The following is a 19063-nucleotide window of genomic DNA, read 5'->3' as shown; positions in this document are numbered from 1 at the left end:
TCTCAGCTCCGTTGGAAACATGCGGTTCTATCAGGTATAAAATATTCGCTGAAATGGCGAAGTCCCTCTCAGCTCCGCCGAAAACACACCGTTACATCTTCAGCTCAGGTGTTTTCCAGAACTGTGTCTCTCAAATATACTTCCCCGGTAAAAACCTCCTCCGTGCTGCTGTGGGGTTCCTTTTTCAAAACGCAGGGCAAAGCCTATATGCTATCCCTCAGAAATTAGCAAAATAATTACTTTCTGTTTAAAGACCGTTAGTGGAAATACAGTAAAATACATGAATTAAAAAAAATACAGTAAATCACTGTATTTAGTGTTCGACGCCACACAAAATTCCCACAATGCAATGGAAATTACAGTTATTTACTGCATAGAGAAATTGCTGTATTATACTGGGTGATATAAAGTAAATAACTGTAAAAATGACAGAAATGTCTAACGGTGTAAATCAATTTCAGGATGGTGGAACTCACCAATACTGGAATATGGAATTCACCATACCGCAGCTGAATTGTCAATGAGTGTGGGTGGAAATTTTGCATATTTTAAAGGTAAATGCTGCAATCTGGTGCATTTTAAGAGCAAAATTAAGTGACTCAATCTATAAGAACAATAGCTATAGTAGTAATTTAATCATTGGCTCCATATATAAATGGGGATAATAGGGCACAACACGTGGTAAAATGGGAGTTCACAAACAGTCAAAACATGTAGAGTGTGAGCCATGTAATCGTGTGACCCGCACCCGTATAATTTATTTTCTTACGGCGACAGCCGAAGCTAAAGGAGGAAATTAAGCAGACTCATGCCCATCATGCATTCAAATCATTAAAAATGGCGCTGTTGGCAATCAAACTGCGTTCTGTGCCTGAGCAACAAACAAAATACCCAAACATTTTTCTAAACAAACCTAATAAAGAAACAAAATATAATTTACCATTAAAAGCTAAACTATTTGAATAATTTTTAACTATTTATTTATTCTAAACTATTTTAAGTTTAAACAGTGTCATTCACATTATTAATTCAAATTCGTGCTCCAGTGCAGTTGGCAATCAAACTATGCGTTCTGCACCTGAGCCACATAAAAACACTCCAAACATTCTTGTAAATTAACTTAATAACGAAATGAAACGAAATATGAATAATTTGCCATTAAAAACAAAACTAAACTATTGTAATGGTTGCAGTAGTTTCAACAGTCTAATTCACATCATTAATTCAAATCCGTGCTCCAGCGCAGTTAGCTATCAGACTTTGTGTTCTGCACCTGGCTGAGCCACAAATAAAAAATACTCCAAACATTTTTCTAAATTAACTTGACCTCCTAAGACCCGAGCTTTGGTTTGGCTTGCATTTTAGATTTCTTATAGCTATTTGGGGTTAGGAGGAACCAATAAATATAATAACCAAATATTATATTTGAACATGAAGCACATTTTGAAAAAACGATGTCCACACATGTGGACAATCGGTCTGTATTCACAGAAAACAGCCAAGACACCATTGTTTAATAAAGTACAAATCTATTTTATTAACAGCCTGAGTACACTGGGGGAAGTGTGGGAATGCTCTGGGTACACTGGGGGAAGTGTGGGCTGTGTGTGGGCATGCTGTGGGTACAATGGGGGAAGTGTGAGCATGCTGTGGTTACACTGTGGGAATGCTGTGGGTACACTGTGGGAATGCTGAGGGTACACTGGGGGAAGTGTGGGAATGCTGTGGCTACACTGGGGGAAGTGTGGGAATGCTGAGGGTACACTGGGGGAAGTGTGGGAATGCTGTGGGTACACTGGGGGAAGTGTGGGAACGCTATGGGTACACTAGGGGAAATGTGGGCATGCTGTAGGTCAGGGGTCACCAACCGTTTTGAAACTGAGAGCTACTTCATGGGTACCGAGTCATACGAAGGGCTACCAGTTTGATACGCTCTTCTGAAATAACAAATTTGCTCAGTTTGCCTTTAGTTATACATTATTAATAATACTCATCTATGTGAAGACACTAATCACGTAAATGATTTCTCACAATAATTAGCAACAATGACAATAAGGAGGGAAACAGATATCAATATTCAGCACTTTAATCTCAGTAATTGTTACATTTTTAGATGATGACTAACATCACTACATTTCATAGGAAAAATGTCCCATTTTCACTAGCCACTGACAAACCCTTTTAACAAATCATGAACTATGTTGTTTCAAAAAGTTATCAATTATGTAATGTTAGAAAAATCAACTTACATATTTTTAAATAAATCTTGTCACATTTTGAACTAATGACCAAATCTGTGGCATTTTTTAAAACACTTTTTAAATTGAACACAATTCTTCATTATTTTAATTCAACTTCGCCATGGCACTGCCATGTTGCCACTGACAACATCTGGTATCTGTTTCTTTTTTAGTGGGAAGACTGGCATTGCATGCTGTTCACCAGTGTATTGTAATCTGGTGTGTAACTTGACACTGCAACTGTGAGTGAGTCTTTCAGATGTACATCAGTGAGGCGTGTTCTGTGTTTGTTCTTGATGAAGTTCATGTCAGAAAACGCTGATTCACAGAGATAGGTTGAACCAAACAGGCTAGCAACCTTCATAGCTGCTGTGCATACTCCACTGTACTTCTCTGTGTCAACAAGGGACCAAAAGTTTGGTGCAGCCTGGTAGGCTTTGAGGTGGAGGTCATTTTGCAATGTTATGATTTCAATCTCCACCTGTCCACCATCCAAGTTGAACGTTGCACTTAGTTGCTCAGCAAACCATGTTGTGTCCACATTCATGAAAGGATTGGAAATGAACGACACACATGGCTCAAGCTGATGAAGGTCACAAAACCTATTCTCAAACTCTTGCCCAAGTCTGTTTATGACTTCACAGTACTTTTCTGCAACTTTGTCAAATGTCTCAGATGCAGAAGCATTGTCTTTCAGCACCGACTGCACAGAGGGAAAGTGCAGCACCTTTTTTCTCTGTAAATCCACAGAGAAAATGTTCATCTTGGCTTTAAATGCATTTAAAGCACTTATCATATCAACAACAGTCTTACCTTTGCCTTGCAGCTGGCAGTTCAAGTCGTTTAGTTTCCCAGTAATGTCCGTCAAAAATGCAAGGTCAAGTGTCCACTCTGTGTCCTCTAGCAGTGAGACGTCTTCGCCTTTGGACTGCTTGAACTCTTTTATTTCACCCAAAAGTGACAAAAAACGAAGTAAAACTCGTCCTCTGCTGAGCCATCAGATTTCTGTGTGTAGCAGCAGGTCACCATATTGAGCTGACATCTCCTCCAATAGCACCTTGAAAATCCTGTGTTGTTTTGCTTTGGAGCGGATGTCGTTTATGATTTTTACAACGGGAGTCATCACGTGTCCAAAGCCGATCACTTTTGCACATAACGCCTGCTGGTGAATGATGCAGTGATAATGCAGAAATTTTGAGAAGTCTGGGTTACTTTTACAGTGAGCGATGAAACCTGTATGTCGGCCGATCATAGCAGGAGCCCCGTCTGTAGTCACCGCTACCAGCTTTTCCAATGGTACCTTTTTCTGCACGAAAAACTCCTTCACTGTGTTATAAATGTCAACTCCCCTCGTAGTTGTCTTTAATAGCAGTAGTGTCAGCAGTTCTTCTCTTGTGGAGAAATCTTCAAACACCATCCGGATAAAAACTAACAGCTGCACTGTACTGCTGCTGTCCACGGACTCGTCGCACTGGATGCTAAACTAGCTGCACTCTGCCAGATCCCGGTCCAGCTGATCGGCCAAATTACCAGACATATCTGACACTCGTCTAGCCATCGTAGATGCACCCAGTTGGACGTCAGAGAGAGTGGAGATTAGATCGGTTCCATTTTTCTCGTCTTTAAGTACAGTGTTAGCAATTATCATCATTGCTTCTTTGAAAACTTCTCCGTCTGAAAATGCCTTCTTCTTCTTGATCAGAAAATGTGTAGCTCTAAACGAGGCTTCGGTTGCTTTTTGTGACTTTTTAGCTGGCCTCGTGAAAAAAGACTGTTGCTTACCCAAAGCTGCCTTTAGCTCACGGGCTTTTTCTGTCCGTAGTGCACTTCCCGGTGGGTAGTTCGCATGGTAGCTTTTGTGATACGTAGTGAAGTGTCTCTCCACATTGTGCCGCTTTGCCGTCGGCACAGTCGCCCCGCAAATGAGACACACGCAGGTTTCTTTCACAGTCGTAAAAAAGAATTCCTCCTCACATTCGTTGTGAAAGTGATAAGTTTTCTTATTTCTTGCAAGAAACTGCATTCAGCTACCATCTTCATCGCGCGCCCTCTAGCTTCCTCTCCACGAGCACTGGTTTTGTCTCGCGCAAAATACTTTTGAACTAGAGTAGGTCAGAGTTCACCTAAACTTATCTAAACTCATGTATAATGAACATATTTTTAAGATATTGTCATTTTTAAATATATATAAATGCAAGTGTGATTAAAAAAGAATAGCAACAGAATAAAATTTAATTTCAGACGCAGCTCACAAGTGCTATTTTTAGAACAGGCCTGCGGGCGACTCATGTGGTCCTTGGGGGCGACCTGGTGCCCGCGGGCACCGTGTTGGTGACCCCTGCTGTAGGTACACTGAGGGAAGTGTGGGCTTGGTGTGGGTACACTGGGGAAGTGTAGGCTGTGTGTGGGCATGCTGTGGGTACACTGGGGTAAGTGTGGGTACACTGGGGGAAGTATGGGTACACTGGGGGAAGTGTGGGCATGATGTGGGTACACTGGGGGAAGTGTGGGCATGATGTGGGTACACTGGGGAAGTTTGGGCTGGGTGTGGGTACACTGGGGGCAGTGTGGGCTGTGTGTGCGCATGCTGTGGGTACACTGGGGGAAGTGTGGGCTGGGTGTGGGTACACTGGGGGCAGTGTGGGCTGTGTGTGCGCATGCTGTGGGTACACTGGGGGAAGTGTGGGCTGTGTGTGCGCATGCTGTGGGTACACTTGGGTAAGTGTGGGAATGCTGTGGGTACACTGGGGGGAAGTGTGGGAATGCTGTGGGTACACCGGGGTAAATGTGGGCACCCCGGGGGAAGTGTGGGCTGGGTGTGGGTACACTTGGTAAAGTGTGGCTAAAACTAGAGATGCATTAATATGGTATTACTGGGTATATAACCATTAACGCCTACTTAGCCGATACTAACTGAAAGTAATAATTAAAGCAAAACTATGTAGTCTTTCGACCTAAAAATAATGTTCTACTGCCGCTGCTACCTGAGCAGCCTCCTAGCTGCTCAAACCACACTCTGTAAGTTCTGTGTTAGGGTCGGAACACACAGCCCTGCCCATCCCCTGCCTGAGGAAGAGTGAGACCTGCTTTACGGCATATGTCTCATATTTTACTCGTAGCCTGGGTAGAGTTTGCAAACAGTTAACTATAACACAAACATTTAATATGCATGTCTCAAAATCAATGCCATGGCAGAGCCAGCAATTCGGAGGAAGCGAAGAAAGAGAGAGAGTGATCGGACACGAGCCCGAACACGGATCAATATCTGACGGACTTACACTCGGTGGCGCGAGCTGCAAGAGGCAACGGGTTGCAAAACGGATGGAGACCTAGACCTCCTGCTACTGTATTTGAAAGTCTTATATGTACATTTTTGCTTACTGTCCTGTACTTTTGAGCTTATTAGTTATTAGGCTGTGCTCAGGTTGTTTATTGGCGCACTTACGTTACTGGTTCACAATTTATAACCATAAGGTAGACGAGAGATAATAATGCAATGTTGCCGGGCTCAATAGCTAACGTAACGTTGGTTAGAGAGTCGGACTCGTGACCAAAGGTTGCCGGTTCGATTCCCAGAGCCGGCGGGTAACGACTGAGGTGCCCTTGAGGTGCCACCTTACCCCTACCTGCTCCCCGGGCGCTGCAGTGATAGCTGCCCACTGCTCCGGGTGTGCGTGTATTCACTACTCTCTGGATGGGTTAAATGCAGAGGTCACATTTCGGGTATGGGTCACCATATCTTGACTAATAGGTCACTTTCACTTCACTTGTCACGAATTTAGTGTAATGCTTGTAAACGATGACTACCAAACCACAATAAATGTTTTATGGTCAAAAGTTGCTGATTCCTTAGTTCATGCAGGTAGACTAATGTTATCGGTATCTATAGTTAGCATGCTAGGCATTATTCTTATAGCGAGTTGAGTTTAAGTTAGTGATTGCACCTATTACACAATGCACAAAGTCTGGTCACGAGTGTGTTTATGAAAAATATAACTACAGAAAAGTATTTTCGTTGGTTACTAAACACATTCACGTCCATGCGTTGTGTTTTGGGTTACTGCAAATGTGCTATGTAGCTAATTTTAGCACACTAGCTGTTACGTAGCTAGCATGTGTTAACGGCTAACAACCAGCTGCTACCTCAGAATCTAGTTTGAGCTATTAGTATATCTAGGGCTGGGCGATATTGACCAAAATTCATATCTCTGTATTTTTTTGATGAAAGGCAATATCCGATATGTATATCGATATTTTCTACAAAGTGGAATACATGTTTACTAGCAAGTCAAAGCCTCATGTGAGATGTCACAATCACCTTTATTAAAATGGCTTGTGAAAAGAAATTCAATGACACAGGGTTTTTCCTGGCTCAAAATGAGGCGGAGGTGGTGCCATCCTGATCTTGTACACACACACACGTAGGCCTACCGTACCTTGAAGTGGCTTAATTAAGCAAAGTGACTTTGAGTTTGACATGTTAAAAGTTCTAACAAAATTAGATAAAATGACAATTATTAAGTTATATAAAACATTACTTTTATTCAACCAAACAGAAATGTTTTTTTTAATCAAATAAAGCATTTTTATCATTTTCAACTAACTTTTCAGCCCACAATAGCCAACTGAATTAACCAGTCTTTCAAAATGAGCAAAGCTCATTCACATCTTTCATTCTCTGTGGTTCACTTTAAATGATTCAATGATCTCTTATATTCGCTAGTGACTGAAAAGTTCAATAGTTTAAATGAATCGGTTCAAATGAGTCATTCGTGTGCGAGTCGTTCTAAACGCAATGTGCGTTCATACTGGCTAACTCGCTGAGTTCAGTATACGCTGATTCAACGATTCAACGATCCAATTGCACAGCTAAAGACATTACAATGATGTACGTCATGTTAATTTAAGAAATTTCAAGAAATTAAATGTACTTGGATGCAAAACAAACAGTCGTGAAACACAACCTCAGTGTGCTGATAATGAAACAGCGCCTGCACTGTGGCGTAATGTCGCAACTGCAGTTACAAATGACAGTCTGTTAAATGCACACAGCATTTCTTGTGAAGACTCACAACATAATTTTGGCGAGAGCCTGAGGTGGCACGACATTTGACATGACAATTACTCTATGCAGGAAAAACCCTGCATACAGCTGCACACCACTTGTTTAAAACATGTAAATTGCGGGGTCCGTCCAGTTCGCGCGCAGAGCGAGAGTGCTCTGCTCACTCTGCGCATGGGTAATGCGCATGTCAGACACCACAGAGCCGCTTCAAGTTGAACACACCCCATATCGATATTAACAATATTATCTAATCCCGCATCGCGTTGAAAAAATATATTGATATATCTTAAGAATCGATATATCGCCCAGCCCTAAGTATATCCCAGTAGTATAGCACATGCACAATTTATGAAGTGACATGATGTAACGGCGGTTTCTGCTTAGTCAACAAATTCACGTGTATTGTGCTGCCCAATCGGTAGCTTAAACAGCGACAGTATTTACGACACTGAAAACAGACAATTGCGCCTATCAACCACATGGGGGAACTGTGAGCAAAAGTTCTTTAGTGTTGCTTTAAGTAAAATGATCAGTATCGGCTATCCAATGTGGCTTTTTGTCACGTTCGCTTTTTACTTAATGAAACTTGATCAAAATATGGAAAACAATGTGTTACTTGGAGCAAGACATACTAATTTGACTAAAACACCTTATTTTTTTTGGAGTCATGCACACTGATGCGTGAAACCGGTCTTGCGTGCAAGTTACTAAATAATTATTGCAAGCAAATATTACCATAACATGTTTTGGCTGGATTTGCAGTAATTTTTTTTCCCAGTTGTGAAAATTTCATTGATCGCCACCTCTGCTAACATGAGCACTATGCAAAAACATATAGATAAAACAACCACAGCTCTTTACTAATAGCTGCCCCGTTAAGAAACCAAAGCATAATTTTTGTGCAATTCCTGCCTGTCAGTTTAGTTTGTGAGCAAACATTTTGCAGTGTTTACATATTGTTTATTCTTGCATAATATAATTCATTAAAATAGAAGTTTATTTTGTTTCATGAAGTAGAAGTTGATTTTATAATGACTACAATTTTTGCATTTTGTGTTTTTAATGTGAATAAAAGACTATGTTTCCCTATATATTTCATCATTGAGGATTTCTAAAAATCTTGTCTCGTCTTGTTCTCGTGAACCCAGTCTCATGTCTCGTCTTGTGGGATAAGTGTCTCGTCACACCCCAAAGAGGTGCATATGCCAGTGGGCAATGAAATTTTCACAACTGGGAAAAAAAATTACTGCAAATCCAGCCAAAACATGTTATGGTAATATTTGCTTGCAATAATTATTTAGTAACTTGCACGCAAGACCGGTTTCACGCATCAGTGTGCATGACTCCAAAAAAAATTAGGTGTTTTAGTCAAATTAGTATGTCTTGCTCCAAGTAACACATTGTTTTCCATATTTTGATCAAGTTTCATTAAGTAAAAAGCGAACGTGACAAAAAGCCACATTGGATAGCCGATCTAGTCTAATCTAATCTAATAGCCTTTAGAGAAACAGTTAAAACTAAACACATCATGTTTTATGCTTACATTCCACATATGTTAGACACAGATGATTTGCTTTTGAAGAGGTTTGTCTGTGAATGTTTTTAAAATAACGTAATGTGAACTTGCAATTGCTATACTGTACTTGTGGTACAGTCCGCTGCTGTTCAGCTGCGCGCTCCCAAAGCGTTGCTGGCATGGAGAACCGCTGTAAACACTAGTGCTCATGCATGAGGCTATGCAGACATGAGCGAACGTTGAAATCCGTCCTTCTAGCGCGTTTGCATTGAAAAACGGTTTGGATGCGGGATGGAAAATCACGTTGTCTATAGCGCTATTTGGATGGGATTAGTTTTACATGGGGAGGTGGGGTAAAATTATTTTACCACAGGATGTCTGTGATATTAATGGCCAAATCTCACGGGATAAAAAATCTAAGTAAAACTACCAGAAGTGGGAGGGGTAACACGTTTTACACACCGCCACCATCCCCTGTCATCATGTGCGTACGACGTTGCTTTATAATATCACGTGTGCAAACATATACAGTATACAGTGAGGGAAATAAGTATTTGATCCCCTGCTATATATATATATATAAATAAAAGTAAGAGATCATGTAAGTCAAGCAAGCAGCCGGTTGTGAGAATGGACCCCGATGATGTACATTACCCTGTTTTTTACTCGGCTACTTGCCTCATAAGTAAGTATAAACTTACCACATAACTTACCTCATAAGTAAGCATAAACATTTAATTAGCCTACCTCATTTGTAACAAATGCAAACCTTCTGCGCGGTAATATATAGATACTGTGTGTATATACAGTATATATATATATATATATATATATAGGTCTGTCTGGCTAAATTATTTATCATAATATTTATTCTACCTAAAACTAAAAAAAGTTTTGTGCATCTAACAAGTGCTTTTTCCCACCGCATAAACGGCAACTGAATGCTTCCTTCATCAGACGCCTCCATACTCTGTGTAAAACTACATTTAAACACGAAAAGACACAATTACGTGCATATTTACAGCTGGTCTATTCGCTCTGGATTAGTATTACCTGAGGTAGTTATTCCAGACCTTTTTACAGAAGGTAAAAGTCGTTGTAATCTTTCCCAATATTTTCCGTAATTATTACTGAGATGGCACATTTGGTCGGGACTACACTTACTGAGAAGCTCCGGTAATAATTTCTTTACCCCACTTCCCCATATAAAACTAATCCCATCCGAATAGGGTTTAAGAATGGCCGGGCCGATCACTGTAGCTCAGCACGCACATACTTCGTGCAGTTATTAGCGTGTTCTGTACAGTAATGAAAATAGGTCGCACCGCAACAAAATGTGCACTTACACAAATGCTCCCAAATATATTTAGAGGTCGCACAGGTTAAATTTAGGGAGAAAATACGATTAAAATGGTCGCAATTTCGAGCCCAGCACTCCATCATGCCAATTGCGTGAGGATATTGTGTTCTCGAGGGTCACACCCCTAGCACCTCTGGTTAAATGTTTGTCTTGCCATTTTTATAATTTTGTTGATTTAATGTTCTGACACGAATTAGTTTCTTACCTCAGGATCATTCGTTTACAGCCCACACACTCCAAAGCGTGTATGCCACACCAGCTCTCTTAGAGGAACATAAAGTGAAAGTGACCTATTAGTCATATATGGTGACCCATACCCGAAATGTGACCTCTGCATTTAACCCATCCAGAGAGTAGTGAACACACGCACAGCAAGTTGTGAACACACGCACCCTACTTTCTTCCCTGGGCAGATATCACTGCAGCCCGGGGAGCAAGTAGGGTAAGGTGCCTTGCTCAAGGGCACGTCAGTCGTTACCCGCCGGCATCGAACCGGCAACCTTCTGGTCACAAGTCCGACTCTCTAACCATTAGGCCACGACTGCCCCTGTAATAAACACACAGGATGCACAGATCCAGTGACAGCCATGCACTATTGATGGAGAACTTTCCTTTGGGGCCACACACAGACCTTCCATTCACCCAGCCAAGGGCCAAGTAATGTGAGAGTGTGTGTGTAAGAGAGAGTGATGCACACGTGATCTGATCACGTTTCCTTCACTTGTGTTGTGGTCAGGGCTGCCATTAACAATCATAAGGTTGCTTCCTTTTACCTTCAAACCAGCTCATTCAGTGCTTTAACATAAATCTATAAATCTACCTCCCTCTCACCATCCCCTCTGGTAAACCAGTTTTGTGATTTAGGCCTGATGTCTTGCAAGTCAGCAAGTCAGGTGCTGGTGAAGGTTTTAATGACTGTGTAGATGGCTTTCGGCCCTGCTGACTGATCGGCCCCTGTTGCTATTGTGATGAGTCACCACCGCGTCAGCTGTCAAGCAATATTCACGAGAAGTGCCAGTAATACAAAGTTTCTGATACAATGTTAAGATAGTATAAGCAAGCAAGCAGAGAACATTAGAGAAGGAATAGAGAAGTAGAGATTTTTTATTTATTTTTAGGTTTAATTTTTATTTTCAGTTAATAATTTTAGTGCCTCAACTTATTTCAAACCGGTTTCAGTTTATTGTTGAGGCAACATTTCTACATTTTAAATGTATGCATTTGGCAGATGCTTTAATCCAAAGCGACTTGCACTGCATTACAAGGTATATATTTTATTAGTATTTGTGTTCCCTGGGATTGTGATCGTTGCGCTGCTCACACAAATCTCTGCCTATTGAGCTACAGAAAAAGATTTTTATTTAGTTTAAGATGTTTAAATAATATTTTAAAAGTTCAATATAATATTAATAGTTTTTTTATTTTAATGAACAGAAATGTTTTAGTTTAGCAGAAAAGCTATAATAACCTTGCAACACATTTTGATAGAATTGATGGTTCCTCTGGAAAAATAAATTGTCCTTTAACCCATTTTTGCGGCTATGCTGCATTCTTAATGTAAGTGCAATACTGAATTCTCTGGAATAGTTCGACTACTTAAATGAATTGCTTAGCAAATCTACTTAGTCTGTTGACAGCTTGAAATTTGAACTTGAGTTCATAGAGTTCTGGCGTGCTGTGAATAGGCCTTTAATAGAAAGTTTTTTGTGTCCTAGGCTGCCTTCTGTGCCCTCAGCAAAGAGCTCCACACACAAACACAGACTGTGGCTACTAGATAGACGGTATTGCATAAGACTGCTAATGAGGACTAGATATGACAGTCTGGCTCTGAGGGCACGGTGATGGCCGGGGCATAACACTCTTTCTATGAATAGTCTCTTTTTATGCAGTTATGGTCTACATTATGTTATCTGCCTGGGCTTGAGTTTGTAACCAAATTTTATCTTAATATTTTGGTCTCATGATGGACAAGGTTACATTGTAGTAGCGCTATCAATTAGCCTAGATGTGCACTTGTATGATGCAATGTATCATTAATATCAGGATATTGCTCACGAATGTCAAAATTAGAAATACGCACTTGCGTTTATGAAAAATGTAGAGCTTGTTCTCTATAAAAATTGAACGGAAATACACATCAGAGGCAGGGGTGTTATAAGGCTGGTTAAAATACGCAAGCAGTACACTCACTAGCCACTTGTGCGGCAGGTAGCATAGTTTTCTTATGAGAGTGTCCTGACTCATATCTTTCATTGCTAAAGTCATGTTGCAAGTTTTATCGGAGCTTTGTGTCATACTTCATGATGGCATCTAGGTCGCTTTCACATGAACTTCAACCAATCATTAAGAGTCAACCATGCAAGTTAATGAATTCTTGTCTGGTAGCTGGCCTGCCTCTTCCGGGTTTCTGTGTTCGGCCTGATGGCCAAACACATGGAGGATATCTTGAAAGACTGCTGGGGTTCTGTTTGTTGTGGAGCCAATTGTTTCAGATAACCTGAAATGAACACTTTCAGAGCTGCCACTCCCTCACTTTATGTAATAGAGGCAAGAGGCGTTATTGGTAATAAAGGACACAATGGTTTTGTCTTTTGATGAATGGGGATTTCGGCAGGAGTAGATGTGGCAGTACTGAGCTGAGTTAATGTAAGCCAGTAGCCCTCTGATGGCATTTTTGATGTTTATGGAACGTGTAATTTAATTCATGAACATTCAGTTTGACGTTAATTTTTTGTTCTTTTTGTTTCTCGTTTCACACACAGTTTAATTTAAAAAGTGCGATTTCCTCAATGTGAAAGTTGTGGAGAGTCTGAAATTAGCAATAAAAGAAAGAAAGTTCATTAGGTATGAAGTATCCTGTGTAGTGTTATAGCACCATCTAGTGACTATTTCAGAGTTGGATGACAAGCAATGAATTGCCTTTTTCTGCATAATGTCATGAGCCTAACAAAAATAAAACAGTGTTTGACAATGATATAGGAATACAAACATTCACTGTAAAAAATCTTTTGAGTCAACTTAAAAAACTTTGTTAACCTGCTGCCTTAATTCCATTAACATTTTAATAGATTTTTTGCAAACAAACAAACAACTCGCTATATATGTCAAGTGGAAATAATACATTGCATACATTACTTGACTTTAAATATAAAACAACATTTTTGCAATCAAACTGACTTTACAAGTCATTTCAATCTGATATTTTACTATTATATTACATAACAAACTTATTTTACTGTTTACTTTCCATTTTAACTGCCTTGTAAAGTCAATTTGGTTGCACTTCAAAATGTAAGGTTTTTTTACAGTGAAGAAAAACTAGCACATCAAACTGTATTAAAATATGAACTACAACATGTAATTACTGTATAATATTCTTAACAGATTGTGTCTATTTGTCTATTTAAATAAACTCGTTCACATGAGATGTGTAAAAACAAACTTTACAACAAACCCAACATTGCAACATTTGCAAACGGTATACAAAACCCTGAAGCTCCTCTTAAAAAAGCTACTTTTTAGGTAGCAACTTGTTGCCGAGACCATGCACACATGAAGACCAGCTGCTTCCTCCAATGTTCATTATGTGTTTTTGCATAGCCTCAAAGGGTTACTTAATGTGTTTGGGGTAGTCAATGTTCACAGCATAAAGTAAACCCATCAGGAGTCCAAAAGCCTTGGGGACATCCGAGATATCAGTAAGAACCTGACATTATTCAATAATTGGCGAGATTTCATTTATTTTCTTTGGAAAGATGTCTTCGCATAGCTCCTCACTTACAATCAAAATGTCCACATGAATGTGAATGAAAAATATTGAAATGAGTAAATTTAGTAAGCACTCAGATATTGATATAAGCTCGACAGAGTCCTATTTTTGATTCAAAGCGACTAGTTTTCAGGTGTGCCTATTATGATGTAATTTCTACAACTTCTTTACTTCAAAGAGAGACCTCTGTAATGTATTTTTAAACATACCTCACGAAGCTTTAAAAAACTGGAGGAATCCTTAGACATGGCCAACAAAAAAGCAGTTCTGGTGTGAGTCCTGAAATGACAATGAATGAATACACAATACACAAGAACATTGCAAAAAATTAAATATTTTAAACAGAGTATTGTGTGAATGCTAAATAAAGAAATCTTATTGGTTAACAAAAAAATACTTACATTAGCATCAAGCCACAGTAGGATTTTGTTTGGCAAATGTACATCTAGGCCACTATAAAAGGACCTCATGAGGTCAGCGGACATCAGCTGGCTGAATTCAGCAACAATCTAAAAAACAAAAATGACAAACTCAAAAACCATTGCAAAATTAAAATGAGAAAGACTGAGTAACACAGTGTCTACACCGGACATGGCGCGACACACGACTTGTTCTATTGGGATTGTTGCATCGCACCGCGGCACGTCCGGTGTGGACAAAATGTAAAATTATAATGGGTTCTAATGCGTTCTATTGTCTCTTATTGTCTCGGTGTAGACACAGGCTAATAGCGATTATTTTTCAAGTCAATTTCAAGTCAATCAGCATAAAAACAAGGTAAGGGACACAACCTGTTGTAGTGACTTTGGTGTATAAATGCCTTGTTATTATACATTGATTTGATGAACGACGAGAGCAGAGATTGCATGTCCTCTTCATTTAACTGTCATCCAGAATCCATAGAACAGAGGGTCTATTTTCTGCAAAACAATAATAATAATTAACTAAAGTAATTTTTTAAGCCTAAAAACTTACTCATGACCAGAGACAAATATAGCAATTTAGAAATACTTGAGGTCCAACAACGAATTTGCTGGCTAACACTTTGGTTCTATTGAGAGATGAATCATGTGACTGCGTGGCGGCGAGATCAAAATGTGTCGGAACCCTCTCTCTCAACGGCTCTGGCTAGGGAGCGCAAGGTCCAGAGCGCTTTGGAAAGGAGAAATCCTTGAATGTCCTTGAATGAATGTAACCTTTCGAGAAACAGATTAAATTACATTTAGACATTATGTTAAATGTTTAAAATGAGGTTTTGGGCGTTTGGGGTTGGGGACGATCGCATCACGCTGTCAATCACGCTCCCCTACATTTTGAGAGAACCCCGAATCTCTTTTTATCGTATCCCTCAATCAATACACGAGATAAAGAGCAATGGCTATTCATCTGTAACTCGCAATACATGGGCCAGAAACGGCTGGAAAACAATACTGATAAAACAAATCAAACCAAAATAATACAATCTAACTTAAATATGCTTGTTGTAACCTGCACTCAAGGACTTTTACCTTGCATGAGTGAAATAGCTGCCCGGTGGCTTTGAATCCATGGCCGCCTAGTGCCACGGCTTGCCTACAGGGACTTTGGATTCATCATCAACCTGATGAGATAAAATGGATTCTATATTTAAACCGTTGCGTTTTATTTAAGTTGTAGCGTGTCGTTGTGGACAAGGACGAAAAAAATTACATGGAAAACATTCCCTTTCTACTGTGTTGCAATTTCGCGTCTCTGGTTGACATGGTGCGACAATTACAAATTACTTTACACAAACTGCGTCAAAAATATACCCTAAATGCTTCACTGGGCATTCATGGATGTTGCTGAACATTTCTATCGTAAAACACATTAAATGCGTTGCTAATTACATCATATGTTGCACTTGTTTACCATTAACAAAATCTCCTCAAACTTCTGTAAACAGCAACTCCCGTCGCCTTTGATTTGATTGGCCATCATAAACATTTTGGCTGACTGAGCTGAGCAAACACGCCAAGCTACTAGCCTACGGGGAGGTAAGATTAGTTTACAATATAGTTAAAACCATTGTGAAATAATACTAATGAAAAACTCACCGTTAATGCAGACAGAAGAATGTTTGTCAGGGTCACCAAGGTGGGAAACTGAGAGACGTGAAGGAGATCCTTGATCTGCTTCAATCTCGCGATACTTGCAGCAAAAACCTGCAAAAATATGATGCAGTTGTTTAAAGAAGCATTTTTTAGTTTAAATAACAATTGTGCTCGTTAATTCAACTTTCACCCTAGTTGAGAACCAAGAAACTTACATTTTCTTGTTGTCTCAACAATTTATAAAAAAACATGGTCTACAAATAAAAAGAAGTTGAAACAACTAAAACAGACAATTATTTTTTTACAGTGTTGTAAATAGAAAGTATTTTCTGTTTGGTCAAGAAAATGAGCTTCAAGCTACTACACTACAAGTTACATCATCAGTTTTCTTAGCCCATCTAAACAAACTTTCCATTATTATGAGGCACAAAGTCCAGAATATTAATTTTCTTTTTTCCTCTTGGTGGATTGAGCCTCTATTCACCAGTGATCTAATAAGATCATTATAAGATTGAAGATGCATGTCTTCTATAAGCACTTAACTAAAGCACATCCATTAACCTTGCTTTCACAAGACACAAAACTACCCATTATGCTTTGCTTGTAGGGAGTATTCTCAGGATTTCATATTCTCGGCTTAATGCCTTTAGTTTAGCATTACCAAGTTACAGCTGTAGACTGTAATCTGCCATTTTATTTTAATTTTAAGTCCTTAATGCCAACAATCAATGGCAACAATAACTTGCAATAGCAGCACTTCCAAGAGTATTTAACAAAGACCATAATCAACATAACATTGTTCCTCACCCTGTGAAGTTGACCAGCGCTACCTCCTGTATTTATACAAAACTTTATTTAATTTCCCTAAATGAACACTAGAGGGTAGTGTGACCATCCTAATGTAGAGTTTTGTTGAGTTCACACCCCAATAGAGGGCATGCATTGACGTCACTTTCCCACATGAACACGCCGGGACACGCTCCCTGGAGTGGTAAAACTAAGGCAAAATGGCTGCATTCAATAGGAGGAACAAAAAACCGGGACTAAATCACGCAATTATTTGCTGAAACTACAAGCAGCTGGACTTGACGGTGATCCTTACCTTATGAATTACAATGATTACAAAGGAATCAGATGTTCTTAGACACTGAAATGTTGCGCGGAATTGCGTTTAATGATATTGTAACCATTCATTTTGCCCAGTGTTTTACCACTCAAGCAGGCGCGTTCCGGCGTGCTCTCGTGGGAAAGTGACGACACGTGCATACCCTCTATACATTACACAACTCTCGATTCTTCGAGTGGTATTTCATTTGCCATTTAAAAATGTGATGTTCTTGTTCAGTGCATCACTGAGTCACTGTATCTAACCTACAGTATATATCTCTATAAAGGATAGATTGTATTCCCAGGAAAACCCTTTTTCTAATTTGTGTAGTTTAGCTTTAGCAGCCCCATTATATCTGTGTGCCCAGTTGATGTACATCAAGTTAGATTGAGGCTTAACAGAGTGAACATCACATAAAATAAAGTCAATCAACCGACTGATCAGAACACCAATACACCTGTTTGCTTTTTGACTTTTGTTTGGCATGTTAGGTTGTTGATGTCACTTGTTTTTCATCGTTTTTATTGTTTTGACATTCCACGTAGAACCTCATACTGTGTGAGATGTAGGAGTGCTGTTTTTTAAGTTCAGTGATAATTCCAGAGATGTTTTGCCGCAAATTATGAATCACACATCATTCTCACTAAAGGTGGCATTGTACTTGATTCTCTAGCGACGTCAAAAGCCGTGCCATTTGGATCCATTTACACTAGAAGTGAAATATGCCTTAAATTTTGAGTTTTCAGATGTGCCCCGTTACAGTGAAGTGAAAGTGACCTATGAAAGTGACCTATTAGTCAGATATGGTGACCCATACCCGAAATGTGACCTCTGCATTTAACCCATCCAGAGAGTAGTGAACACATGTACACCCGGGGCAGTGGGCAGCTATCACTGCAGCGTCCGGGGAGCAAGTAGGGGTAAGGTGCCTTGCTCAACCCGCCTGCCCTGGGAATCAAACCGGCAACCTTCAGGTCACGAGTCCGACTCTCTAACCATTAGGCCACGACTGCCCTGTTAAGGTCATTTTAACACTGGAGCTTTAGATCTTTTGCAACCAGTGGAGAGGGACTGCATGTTTTTTGAGCATTGAATTACAGATGAAGGGTTACTTTTGAGCATTGAATTACAGAATGAAAGGTTACTTTTGCATGGTCACCTTTTACAATCAACTAATGGCAGCTAGGGATGGGCGATATGGCCCTAAAACTATATCACGATAATTCCTGGTATTTCTTGCGATAGCGATAAAAATGACGATATATCCATAACGCCATCCACTGCTGTATTTTGCGTCAATTGATAGTAGCTGCATGTAGTCTAAGCCCTCAGAAAAACAAATATTATCAAAAAGTAAAACTTACCCCAAATCAAACAGCTCCTAAAATATACCTATAGTATTTTTGTAAATATAAAATATAATAGTGAGATTCGACTTCAAAAGGTTGTAGTAAAGAAAAGTTAAATGAACTAAAGCTCAATAAACACATCATGTCATACCTAAAACTGTATATATTCTATTGTTGAGTGGAAACAATCGATCGCATTACGCTGTCAATCACTCTCTCTTGAACTGTGTGAACCTTCTCTTCTCATAGCAACATACACTGAATCTGTCTATGACTCGCGCTACAGAAAGAGAACAGAAAATGCGGATAAAAGAAATCTAATTAAATAATCCATGCTTTTATACGCTCATAAACGTATTTAAAATAACGTGCTGTGTCGCTATGAAAGCACGGGACGCTCCGTTCATCCTATATATAACAGGCAAGAAATCGTATTAAACAATTTGCGCACGCGCGCATAACATCTAACGAATGTTTAAATAAATACTTTTAGCCAAACTAAATGTTGTGGTGTAACGTATTATGACTATCAACGAATACTTAAACGAATTAAATAAAACGAAAGTGAAACTAAACATTAACTC

At 39.5% G+C, this 19063-nt stretch overlaps 2 protein-coding genes across 2 annotated transcripts in view; one reads left to right on the top strand and one right to left on the bottom strand.

Annotated features, from left to right (window-relative positions):
- Window positions 1-19063, top strand: part of tsc22d1 (TSC22 domain family, member 1) — a 101394-nt gene that overhangs the window by 52433 nt on the left and 29898 nt on the right. The window lies entirely within an intron of this gene.
- Window positions 1-19063, bottom strand: part of gtf2f2b (general transcription factor IIF, polypeptide 2b) — a 119332-nt gene that overhangs the window by 91989 nt on the left and 8280 nt on the right. Inside the window, exons 2-6 of the mRNA XM_057335467.1 lie at window positions 16026-16133; window positions 15459-15550; window positions 14742-14870; window positions 14352-14459; window positions 14160-14229 (exon numbers count right to left, since the gene is read on the bottom strand). The gene's annotated coding sequence lies outside the window, so the exon portion shown is untranslated. The remainder of the gene's footprint in view (window positions 1-14159; window positions 14230-14351; window positions 14460-14741; window positions 14871-15458; window positions 15551-16025; window positions 16134-19063) is intronic.

The sequence above is a fragment of the Triplophysa rosa genome, linkage group LG6, assembly GCF_024868665.1.
Source record: "Triplophysa rosa linkage group LG6, Trosa_1v2, whole genome shotgun sequence".
Taxonomy (NCBI): Eukaryota; Metazoa; Chordata; class Actinopteri; order Cypriniformes; family Nemacheilidae; genus Triplophysa; species Triplophysa rosa.
The sequence above is the reverse complement of the archived record's forward strand: the minus strand, read 5'-3'. Positions and strand labels throughout refer to the sequence as shown.